Source organism: Neopsephotus bourkii, unplaced genomic scaffold (assembly GCF_033783945.1).
Source record: "Neopsephotus bourkii isolate Nb327-2 ecotype Australia unplaced genomic scaffold, CSIRO-AGI_Nbou_v1 NB_244, whole genome shotgun sequence".
Classification (NCBI taxonomy): Eukaryota; Metazoa; Chordata; class Aves; order Psittaciformes; family Psittacidae; genus Neopsephotus; species Neopsephotus bourkii.
Genome location: NW_026900754.1, coordinates 139,380 through 151,971, shown reverse-complemented (window position 1 = coordinate 151,971; position 12,592 = coordinate 139,380).

Genomic DNA, 12,592 nt, shown 5'->3' with positions numbered 1-12,592 from the left:
AAAAAGATGAAAAAAGAAGATATCCTGTGTTAGTGTAGTTGGCTTAAGGGAAGACCTTGCTGGAGCTGAGGTGGACTCACTGGATAGACGGGTGCACATCAATGCAGCCTATCCATGCTGGTCTGTTTTCAACAGAGAGAAGGAGAAGGATAATTTTGCCTTTCTCCACAGTTGCCCTTCCAAAGAGCCCTGGTCATATAGGCTGCTAACAACAGGCTTAGACCAGGTCGTTACCCGCACATAGCAAACCCCTCAACTCTCATCTTACCTCCTCTTCATCCCAACACTGCTCTGCAAGAAAAGCTCCAGGACCCATATGAATGCAGGGAAGTCATAGTCTGTGGGTGACCCACCATAGAGCAGTCCAAGCAGAGAAATACAGCTAGCATGTCTGAGAGACAGTGGAGAAGGGCATCCCCCAGGTCTGGGGCCCAAATCTGAGTGCACCAGATTTGGTGCATGGATGCCATGTGAGATTGTGTATGGCTGTGATAGGATAGTTTGCAACAGCAGCCCCACTACGGACATGCCTCACATTGCAACCCTGTGCCCTAATCTCCTGTCATGGCAGTGGCAAGGCTGTGATCACAGCTGTGCACCTGCAATGCCTGGCAAGGAAATCACTGATCTACTCAGCACCTCCTTGTACACCATGTTGCATGTGATTGATACTCCAAATGCCAGCTGTATTCAGATGATGCTTGATAGTGACTACAGGCAGTTTGTGAACCATTGGAATCCCACTAATTCAGGGCTCCAAAGTCCTGAGAATTAATTATATGAGTCTGACTAAACATTTAAGTAGTATTTCCATTCCTTTTAGGCTGTAAGAAGTATCTACCAGCACACCAAAACTGTTCAGGAAGAACAGGCTACATTATTACACCAGTGTCTGAAACAGTATTGTACTCATGTCTTGAAAACTAAATGCAGTTCTAGCTTTCCTGTAAAGTCAGAAAAAGGCATGGAGGAGAGCCAAAAGGATGCTTAAAAGAGTGGAACATCTTCCATGTGAGGAAAGGCTAAATGAACTGGAATCCATTGGCCTGTGGAAGAGGTGACTGAGAGGGGCCTATAAATGTACCAGTGTTTTAGAATATGAGTGTTCACCATTTCTGACAGAAGAACTACAGGGGATTAGACCAGGAGAGCAGGTGGTAGGTTCAAAAAGAACAAAAGGTGGTAGTCCACAAAACACACAGCTATGGAGCGAGACTCCCCACTCCAGGATGTGCTGGATGCTGAGAGTTTACATGACTTCAAAGAGGAAATTAAGAGGAAAACTAATGGAAGGAAAATCCACCAGGTGCTACCACTGCAGTTCAGGAAATCCCTGAGCTATAAGTTGCTGGAGGTCGACGGACTCTTCCAAGGAATTATCACTCGCTATTTTTCTTGGTTTTACACTCAGCATCTGCCCTCAGCCAGTGCAGAAGACATTCTCAGTCCATTTTACACAGAGCTCAGTTTAAGTGGTGGACTTGGCAGTGATGGGATACAAGTTGGACTTGTTGATATTAAAGGTCTTTTCCAACCTAGTTGATTCTATGATTCCAGGAGGTGGCATGCTCTAGCAGTTAAAGCTGGCCTTGCCTGAGTTGATTATTCTTGTCAGTCTTTTAAGCAAACAGTACCCATTTGCATCATGAGGTGCTTGGGGAACCCATTAACTCACGTTTCTGAAGTGTCCTCAACCCAGATGGTCTCCCAAGCCCAGGCTCAACAGCAGTATTAGCTCCTGCTTACTGTAATGGACACCCCATGATTACAGCAGATGGATTTCCTTCTCTCACCGAATTTGTTGCTGAGGCTAGAAAAACTGTGTCAACTATGAAGGGAATGGATGAAGTAGAAAATAACTGTGATTCATTCTGGTACATCGTTGGAGAAGCCAGAAAACTTGCTGTGGGATGAAGGGTGTAACCAAACCCCTCTGAGCTATGGAAGCAGCCCTGAGCTTCACAACTCCTCTAGCCCAAGGATAGCTGCAGGTAAGCCTGGAAGTAAGTGACAGCACAAAAAAGCCTTCTGAGGAGAAGAGACTGTTTCACATAGCCCATGAAGCAGATGCCAGAAGAAAACATTGCTGGACAGACAAAGAAAAGCTTTGGTTAACGGATCCCCTTTCTGTCCTACATCTTGTGTATAGCAAGCACCAGCTCCCATCTCCTCAGTAAGGCAGGGAGAAAAAAGATTATACAGAACATGCAGGAGGAAAGTAAAATAAAGACAATTTATAAATCAAAACAGCAGAAATAGCACCAACCCCCCTGGGAGGAATTCAGAGCCGGGCTAAGTCAGGATGTTTAGCTATGCCTGGAGACATTACAAATTAGGCTCGGCAGAAGCCATTTTGATTCACTTCTCTTTTTCTGGGACAAAAAACAGTAGGTAAGATGCTACCCTTAAAAGTAGGCATACATCCTGCTCTCCCTTTGCTCTTTTCTCTGTTCTTGCTGCCACAGTTCTGGACCAATATGACATTGAGGTGGTCACATCTTGTATTTCGTATACTTGGGGGGAAGATTGTAGAGGAACAGCAGAGCATACCGGCAGCTACTTTTTACCTGAGAAATGAGATCCTTCATCTCCAACTCAGATAAAAGAAACTAGATTTATAGTGGTTTCTCCACAGTGAAGAGATAGAGAAGCAGTCAACAGCACCCACTGGGGTTCATTCCACTTACTGTCCTGTCTCCTACTGTGATGGATGACTAGGGCAGAAGGGCTCACTCATGTCCCACACCCCAGCTGTGCCATGTCCTTCCTTGGACATGCAATTCTGACCAGGAAAAATACAATCATTGGTTGCTCCAGGCTGAGTGTTTGACTCCTATGATTAGATATCAGCTCACATGCTGGACAAGTGGTCTACTGGGACAAAATGCATCAACCCCTCTGCTTATCCACATGCATCTCCTCCAGCATAAGCACAGGGCTCTGCCCTGTGCTGACAGCCTAGAGAGAGCAGAGTCGGTTCGAGTAGCTCTCTGTCATGTCACATTATTCATTCCCAAAAGCACACGGCGCTTTGGGCACAGCAAAACGCCTGAAGGACTTGAAATGATAATCAATAAGAGCAGAACTACAAACTGGAGGTGGGCTCCGCTTCGCAAGGCCTTGAAAACAAGGTCAAAGAGTTTAAACATGACACTATAGCAGACTTCTCATTCGACTTCTCCTAAAGACTTCATATTCTGAAGTCGAGACTTTCAAAGCGATCAGGAAAAGCGAGGGTCATAAATCCCTGGCAGTAAAGTAGTGACCTGAGTTCCACTGAGTCGTGCAGAAGGCCTGGTCTTTTGCTGTTCGAGTCAATAAAAACAACTGTGTGGTCCCCAGCGGGTGCAGAGCCAGGCTGAAACATTCTGGAAAACAGCCCTTCCCCTCCCTTTTGTGAGGAATTTCACCTCAAATAAGAAAACAGCCCTGAAAAAGTATTGCCTGTACTTGGAATGCTACTGCCTGAAACTGCTAACAACAGTGACCTTTTGCTTTCCCCTGCTTCAGTGCGAAATATTAACAGTCTCCTCGAATCCAACATAAACCAAAAATTTCAAAGGCATAAAATTGCCCGAAATGAAACAGCAAAATTAGCTGTGGAAAAGCATGTAAGAAATACCTTCACACCTCTCCACCTTTTATTTTTTCAGTGCTGTAACAGCCACACAAATCACTTCTAACCCATGCAGGTAGAGCCACAATTAGTTTAATTACACAGTGCGGGCTGTTGTTCAGTCAATTAGACTTTTCCTTTCATCCACACCATTTTAATGACAGCCAAGTAGCCCCAAGGCTCCTGCGTCTTGTTAGGAGCCATGACCGGCTGATCAGGGCACAGCAGATGCTCAGCTGATTTTCTGCTTGCTGCAGCAGCAGCATATGCTTGAGCTTCCTGCATCCATGAAAACCAGAGGGTCTGGAAAAGAGCCCCCCCAGGAGCCTGAGGGTACTGGCCCCACGTGGAGCTTGCTCAGAGCTGGAGCATCACTGTCCTGCCCAGCATGGTCAGGCAGACAGGGCTTGTGTTTCACAGTCCTTTCCACGTGCTGCCCAAGAGGCAGCCACTGCAGTCACACAACCTTTCATCTCCCTTCCCCTGAAGAGAGGCGATTGCTTGGTTACAGGAGAAATCAGCGCTCACAGAGGATGTGAGAAGAAAATAAATCAGCTCTCCTGGGTGATGCAGCTGCCAGGTGGCATGCTTTTTCCACTCTCCTGCATGAGATTTGAGCTGCTGGTGTCCAGGTCTGATCTGCAGCTATTGCCCAACCTCCCTTCTCCACCAACATGCCCGGGTGATCCATGGTGCTCCTGATAATGTGGCAGGTGAGGTTGGTAGCACACCACAACCCTATCCAGATGAAGAGAAGGGGCACACATGAGTAGTGTTTTGTAAACCGTTAAACAAACAGGATATCCACATGAAGCCAGAATATGTCTTTGAAGCCCTGAAAAAAATAGTTGAAGAGCTGCTGAGCTGTAGCCTACCATGTGGTTGGTTTGCCAAGCAGCACCTTGATCTTTGTGTTACACACGCAGGTGGAATCGGGACAGCTACTGTGATGCCCTCCCTGGTTCCAGATGGATGCCCACTTGGCTCCTTATCCCTCAGGGGAAGCAGGGTCAGATCCTGCTCACAGCCACAGGCTGTGCTTCACCCACCACTGCTGCTCTCACCTCGGTGACTGGAGCTGTCTCACTCTGCCTGCAAGGAGAGAGGCAAATGAGGCAGCCTCTGGCCCGTTTTAGAGCTCCCATGTAAAGCTCATCTTGAGAAGCTTCCCCAGGGAGCAGAGAGCTGGCAGCGCTCTTCCTCAGCTCCCATAGACTATCTAGACCCAGCCTGAGCAACTGCAGTGTGAGGATGAGGCTGGACCACGTCCCAATCCCCTCCTCTCAGCCTCCAAGCAGACTGCAGGCAGCTCCCTAAGCCCCCAGTGGCTTTGAGATGGCAAAAGACTAGTGCCTTAAAGGCATCTTTGTCTCCATCCTCCTCAGCAAATTTATTGCATTAAAAAGATTAAAGACCTATTTCTGCCCATTTTAAATGTGCTGATTAAATTAAGAAGTGTTAAGATACAGTGCAATCTGCCACACTACAATGCTAATTTCACAATGCTGGTAGTTTATGCAGTTTTGTTGCATTATTCTTTTGCCCTGTCAGAAGCAACACAGACATTTTCTTGTACAAAGACCCATCTATCTGTTCCTAGTCTCAGTTACCTTTTGAGCTCACTGGCGAGTTTAACCCACACTGAAAAAGAAGCATAGCCCTCAAAGGTATCAAGTTCTTCAAGCAGGGAATGGAGAGAGGCAGAGACTCAGGTTAGTGCTTCTCCCAAGGAAGGGCTGTGGGGTGGCCCCAGGAGTGCCCCATGGTGACAGCCAGAGCCATGCACAAGCCAGCCAGAGAGCATGGGGCCAGGGGAGGAAGAATTGCAGCCCAGAGACATGGGAGACCGGTGAGAGCACTGAGGGTGGGATGGTGTGGGGGACTAGAGAGGCAGTATACACTGTCATAAGGGACCTGTCATGAGAGTTGGAGGGACAAAGGGCATTGTGAAGGGAAAATCACGTATGCATTAGTTCCACTAAGCAAAAAAACCACCTCAACTCACTGTTCCTCTTCTAGGACAGAAGCTGTGATTTTTCATGTATTTCTCCACTTCTTATGCATACACAACCCAGGGATAGCATTCATTGGTCTCTGCTGCCTGCCTTGATTGCTAAGGGGCAATCACACTCCAGGGAGGCTAATAGAAAAAAACCTTCCAGTGACTTCAGTGCAAACATCACTGGGGCAAAGTACCCAAAAATGAGCACAGAGGGTAATGCCAGCTGGAATTTCTCATATGCCTTATACCTCCTGTTCCCTTTCATTACAGCCCTGCATGGTGTCTGGGCACAGCCTTTCCCCCAGAGAGGCTGCAGTGACACAGCTCAGCCAATGCAGCATGAGTTACTGCTGCTGGTCACTACCTTACCAAAACTGAGCCTCTGAGCTAAGATTTTAGCTCAAACCCTGAGCTGCAGCAACACCCTGAGGTCTCAGCCATGCTCTCCAAAGGGTGAATTTCCCCAGCTCACTGGGAGTCACAAACACTGAGCAAAAGGCATGGCTGGGCCATGCATCAGAAGGGAAATAGCAACTTCATACACCTAGAGCTGGATTTGATGCACCTCCAGAGATGTTACAAGTAATGTCAATGATTATTTGCTTCATTGGATTTGATATGTTGGGGTTTGTGTTGTTTTTTTGTTTGTTTGTTTTTTTAGTTTTTCCTTTTATTTTTTATGAAGGAATTGATCAACGAGCAAATTGGGCAAAACTGGTCTTTGCAATGGAAAGTGATGACCTTCACCTGAGAAAGTCATTTTGGACTTTGTTGCCACAATTTAATAATGAAAAAGTTAATAAAGGAGAAAAAAGAACAAACAAAACAAAAACCCCAAAACAACAAAAGAGCAAAAACGAGCATAAGAATGATGCAGAGAATGCCCTGAAGTGTCCAGCATGGCAGGAGAGCCATCTCTCCTCACCCTGAGAGGCAGAGGAGCAAAGGACTGACCACTGTGTGTCCCCTGTGGCCGGGAAGCTCACAGCTGGGGACATGACCCATCCACAAGGCACAGATGAGCCACGCTGGCCAACATGTGCTGCTCTTGGACTAAGATGAGCAAGTCTCAGAAGTCCCTGCTCCTGCATCCAGCTGAAAGCACAAAGGAAAGATAGATGGGAGAAGAAGGAGACCAAATGCAGACCTTCCCCATGCTGCTTCTAGGCAGGGTAACTGCAGCTCCATCAGGTCACCAAGAGCTCATGCAAAACGTGGCTCCTGTGAAACTGCCTGGTGCCACACTGGCACACATATTAAGCACTGAGAAAGAGCAGAGCCTCACCACACAGAGCACATCGTTTTCTAGCTGCAGCATAGCCAAGCCAGAGAGGAAATGTGCGTCCCACTTTCAGATGCCAAACTCTTTGCTCTTCTTCTCCATGAAACCAGAGAAATAATCATGTCCCAGAGCCCTGAGGCTACTGCAAGACTCCATTTGTTCATATGCTTTCTTGGGGTGGAAAATAGAGCACGGCAGAGCCAGGTCCCTCCACAGGAACCACACATAAACGTTGTTAGCCAGCAGTGCCTTGGCTGAGGCTTTCCTCAACATAGCCCCAAAAACATGCTCATTACCCAGGAAGGACACCATCCCCTGCTGTCTAGGATCATCCTGCAACTAGTTGGGCATTATTATCTCTACTACTTTAACACTCAGACCTTCCTTCTCCTTTCCCTACTTCTTGTGCTAAGTGTGATACAGCAGTGCAGAAGGAGCAGCTCTTCCCCCAAGGCTTTTACTATCAGGAGATAAGGCAGATGAATGAAAGGCTGTTGTCCATGTTGCCTTGGCTAGAGACCTGAGCCACAGCTCACACAGCCAGTCCATACCAGAGTGCAGACCCTGACCCTCCAGGGCCAGGCTCAGCTATTACTGCATAAGCATTTCTGCAAGTGCCAGACATGGCACTCACTCTATTCCCAGTGAACAGGACCCAATGCCATGGGGAGGTCCACCCCCAATATAAGGATATTAGTCCTTTGTTTCTTACAACAATTAAATTTCCCCAGAAGAAAACATGTTTCCAGCTGCATGTCTTCGGCCTGATTTTTGTTCTCTGTGAAGATGGAGAAGGGATGGAGGGGGCTTCACATGGGGAGTGAGGCACCTCCTTCAGGGTCAGAGTCTCTTGGAGATAGATAGGAAGAGTGCAGGCATAGCCCCAGAACAACCCAGAAGGTGCAGAGGCAGGGAAGCTCAGCTCCACTGTCAAAGACCACCAGAACTTGCAGGGCCTCTGTGAAGGGGTGCCAAGACCCTGAAACCCTGTGTTTCAGATTGATCCTTGGGATGGCAGTGCACAAGTCTGGGAAGGGCTGTCCCAGCCCCCAGCACCAAGCAGCTGTACTGATCCCCCTACTGTGCACATCACCTACCCCCTTGAGCCCTACCCATTGGAGACCCTCCCAGGGAAACCTGCTTGGATTTCATCCAAGTACTGTTAGAGTGTTTTCACTGAGCCACCGTTTAAGCTCACTACATCTCCCCCCAGCCCATAGGCATTGTGAGAAACCTTCCCCTTTTCAGGCCCCCAATAGCACTTCAGGGTACTGCTCTGGGACCTCTGTCCTTCCCTTGCCCTGCCTGGCAGTACCAGCTCCTGAGATGGGAGTGGGCAGCTGCACACCCAGCAGCATGCAGGAGGTGACTGCTTCTGCCCTGCTTCTTCACTATAGCAGAAACACGCTCCAGCACCCAGGCTTTTGCTTGGAGTGAGAGGGTTTTGATGCAGAGGTTGGTTGCTGCAGCTACATTTTAACACCAAGGGGATCCAGTTAGCTCTGCATAGTACTGACAGATAGGAAATAGGCTGCCGTCCCAGCGACTGGTGTATTTCTTGACCAAGGAGACTTTGCAATGGCAGTGGCAACTGGCAGAAGAAATTTAGGCATAGCAGTGGTGCAGCTGAGGGTAAAGCATGAGCCATGCCTGATCCTGCTTTGGGCAGCATGCCTGCTTCACACTGCCCTGATTGATGGAGCGGTAGGCAGGTAGGTCTGTCCTCATCTGCTAACTTCTCCAGCACCTTATGGGAGACAAAAAACATCCTTCATCCTGCCTTGTCCTCAGGATGCTGAGCCCCTCAGCCCCACATCCAACCCAGTATGGATGGAGGAGAGGTCAGCACCTACAGTGTCCCTTCCACAGTGATGCCCATGCAGGCAGGTGGCTCTTCCCCACCACTACTGCAATGCTCCCTTCTCCGACCCCAGTGCTCATGTCCCCAGGACCAGACCCTACTGTCGCAGTGGAAGCACCTACCTCACAGTGCCAGCTGGTTGAGGGTCCTTGGGGTCCTCTGGCTCTGTGCTGAGCTGCTCAAGGAAACACCAGCCCAGGGAGGCAGATACTGACCTGCTCCTACACACAGAGGGGAGCTATGAGCCCCTCCTGCTGCAGACCCCTCTCCCCCTGCCTCACCCCACACAGCTTCTCATTGCCCATATCGATGAGCCCTTAATGAGCTTTGAGCTCATGTCCAGTCAAATCAACACCCTGCATGTCGCGGGTGCGGGGTGGGGGGGTACCCACAGCCACTGGAAAAACACCCATCGCTGGGAGAGAAGAGGCTCCAAGGGCATAGGCAGGAGGGAGGGCAAAGGGCCTGGTACCCACGAATGGGAGAGGCAGCAGGCGAGTGGGTTGTGTGGAGTTGGTTGCACCCATGTTGCTGAAGCAGCTCCTGCAGGGATGACTGCAGCAGTACATAAGAGGCCATGCTAAAGGCACTGCAAACCCCTTGACCTCTGTGTTCGCAGCCAGACAGTGGTCTCCATCTTCTCCACAAGCAGGGCTGGCTGCAGCCATGCAGAGGATGCAGAGGTCCAGCACACCATGTGAGGATCGAGGAGGTTGAGTCTATGTCCATGAGCCTCTCCTGCTTTCACGCAGCCCTTGCACAGGGCTTGCAACAGTGCAGCTCTGTGAATGGGAACAGGGCAGGCAGGGCTCACGAGGAATAGTCCCAAAGGGTTCCATGGTGTTAGTGGTCAGGTGCAATCATGGCTGTGGGTCAGGCTTTTGCGGGGGAGGGAGGAGGCAGAGGAAGAGGGTACTGCTTGTTTGAATGGTTGGGTACCAGCCACCAGCCAAGGAAAGGAGCCAAGTGCAAATAACCAGTTGCTTAGCACATAAATGCTGCCATTGGCTCTAAAAGGAGTTGCATGAAGTCTTTATTTCCCTTTTCGTTTTCTTTCTGGGCCCAAATCAATTTGCATCCACTGGAAGTACAGAGAACTCTTTCAAAGGCAGTCTGCGGGAGCTGCTGGCTCTGGGAGCATCACCTCATTAGCAGCACCACTTTCAGAGGTGTGGGGGGAGGAGCCCACATGAATTAAAGTATAATCCTGCCCAGAGATAGCCAGCAAAAATGACACCTTCTCACTTACCAGCTCCTCTTTTGTGTGAAAGCAGAGCTAGGTGTGCTTAAATTAGTGACTAAAGTACACTTAGCAGCTTTCAGTGCTGTGAAGGCAACATGGCTGGTGATCTGGATTCCTCCTTGTTGTGGTTTAAGTCCACTCTGTAACTCAGAACCACGTAGTCGCTCACTCACTGCCCTCTTTACCCCCCCCAGCTCCCAGAGTGATGGGGAGGAGAATCAAAAGAATGCAACCCCCACGGGTTGAGATAAGAGCAGTCCAGTAACTAAGGTATAACACAAACCACTACTGCTACCACCAATAATAACAATGATAAGGGAAATAACAAGGGGAGAAAATACAGCCACTCACCACCCGCCGACTGGTACCCAGCCCAACTGAGCAGTGATTTAGCCCTTCAGGGTAATTGCCCCTGGTTTATATAACGGCCATGACGTGCTGTGGTATGGAATACCTCTTTGGTCAGTTTGGGTCAGGTGTCCTGTCTCTGCTTCCTCCCGGCTTCCCCTCCTCCCTGACAGAGCATGAGGCTCACAAAGTCCTTGGTCAGAGTAAACATTTGAGCAGTAACTAAAAACATCGGTGTTATCAGCGTTGTTCCAAGGCCAAAAATCAAAAACACAGTACTGCACCAGCTACTAAGGAGAAAAGCAACTGCTACTGCTGAACCCAGGACACTCCTGCACATCTCAGGGCCCACAGAAATTTCCTTCACCCCAGCCATGACCCCACACCAGCTCCCCAGGGGCTCAGGTAGAATCACAGAGTGGTTTGGGTTCAAAAGGACATTAAAGCTCATACAGTTCCAACTCTCTGCCATCGGCAGGAACATCTTCCACTAGATCAGGTTGCTCAAAGCCCCGTAAGCCCCGTCCATCCTGGCCTTGAACACTGCCAGGGATGGGGCATCCACAACTCGCAGTAACCTGTGCCAGTGCCTCACTGCTCTCATTGTAAAGAATTTCTTCCTAATATCTAACCTAAATCTACCTTCTGTCAGTTTAAAGCCATTCCCCCTTGTCCTGTCACTACAAGCCTTTGTAGGAAATCCCTCTCCAACTGTATGCTGAGGGTTACCTCAGCAATCCCACACATTTCATTCCTCAGCAGCAAAGCTCACCTTCTTTAAAGGTTCCCCGTGGCCCCTTTAAAGCATGCAATCACACCCATAACTGATCACAGCTAAACGTAATGCAGACTGTCTGCAAAACCCCTTAACCCATATGGATGGGAGGGAAAACATGCTGCCTTACATCTTTGCTGAGGTTGCTGCTCATAGTCCCACCTACATCTCTGCTATATTGTGCCAATGGGCTATGACTAAAGATCATGTTTCAGGATAAGTGGGCACTAGAGGAGCATGGAGGAGGCAGTAAGACCCCACCAGGTTATTTCAGCCATTGAAGGAGACAGATGGTGTCACCAGGAGGGCTGGCGAGGCTGGAGACAGGGAAATGGAGAAAGAAAATGATTTTTTCTGGGTTTGAGAGCAAAACCAGAAGGGTTTGAGAGCCAAGTGGGAGGATTGCACACAGGCTGGAGGCATCCTCACAAAAAGGCATACTCTTGGAGCTGAAGCAAATGCTGAGAGAGCAAGCTGTGGGTCTGACAGAGCACCCTAATTCCTCTCCTCTGCAGGAAGCCAGGGTTCTCCACACCACTCTGTGAGCTTGAGTACCTCTTATTTAGCAGCTAATAAAGTTAAAAGAGAGACAGACTACATTTGTCTCAGACATCTTTCCTTTAGACTTGCCTGGGCTAAAAAACAGCCAGTGAAAATGTTGTTCTGTCCTTGCTCCCAAGAAAACCCATTCTGCATTCATGCAAGTCAGGACAACCTGCACTGTCCAGACGCGCAAGGACAGGGAGCATGTAGCGCAGAGCAGAGAAATCATTATCATCCGTCACGCCATGGAGCTCTGCTGGAGTCGCTGCCAGCTGAGTCCTGCAGGAACAAGATCAAGTCTCTATCCAGTCAGCCAAGGCTCACAGTGTCTCAGATAGCTTCATCACAGCCCTTGATGAAAGCAGGTCTGTCTCCTGAGGAATGGGCGCACATGGCCCTGGATGTGCTGGACCACGCAGGAGGCCCATCTCTCCCTCATCTGCCAGGCTTGGTTTGCAGCCACCACGGGCCCCAGGCTGGGAGAGAGCTTTTTGAACGTTACAAGGTCAGATTTGCTTCAGCCAAACAAACCAACTTAAAGCAGGTACCTGCAGATGGTAGTTTCAGTGGGGAGCCAGCAGCAAAGTCCCTGGCCTCCTTTTGTCAAAAGGAATGGAACTTCAGCTACTGAGACTCACCTTTCCCTGAGCAAGCCGTGACTGGCATTAGCCTGCCCATCACTGTTCCCTCTTGGTCTTCAATCTCTCCTCAAACCCTATTGCTGATGTGACACCTCCTGAAATAAAGAAACAGAGAGACGGCAGCAGGTTTCTTGCAGGGCAGATGCGGATGTCAGCCCAGAGGGAACCAGCCCGTTATATGTGCTTTCACAGCTCCCCACACAGTCCTGGCTGAGGAACACCAGGGAACCACAGCAGGTTGGCTAGAAACACCAGTTGACATCATAGGCAAAGAAAGATAT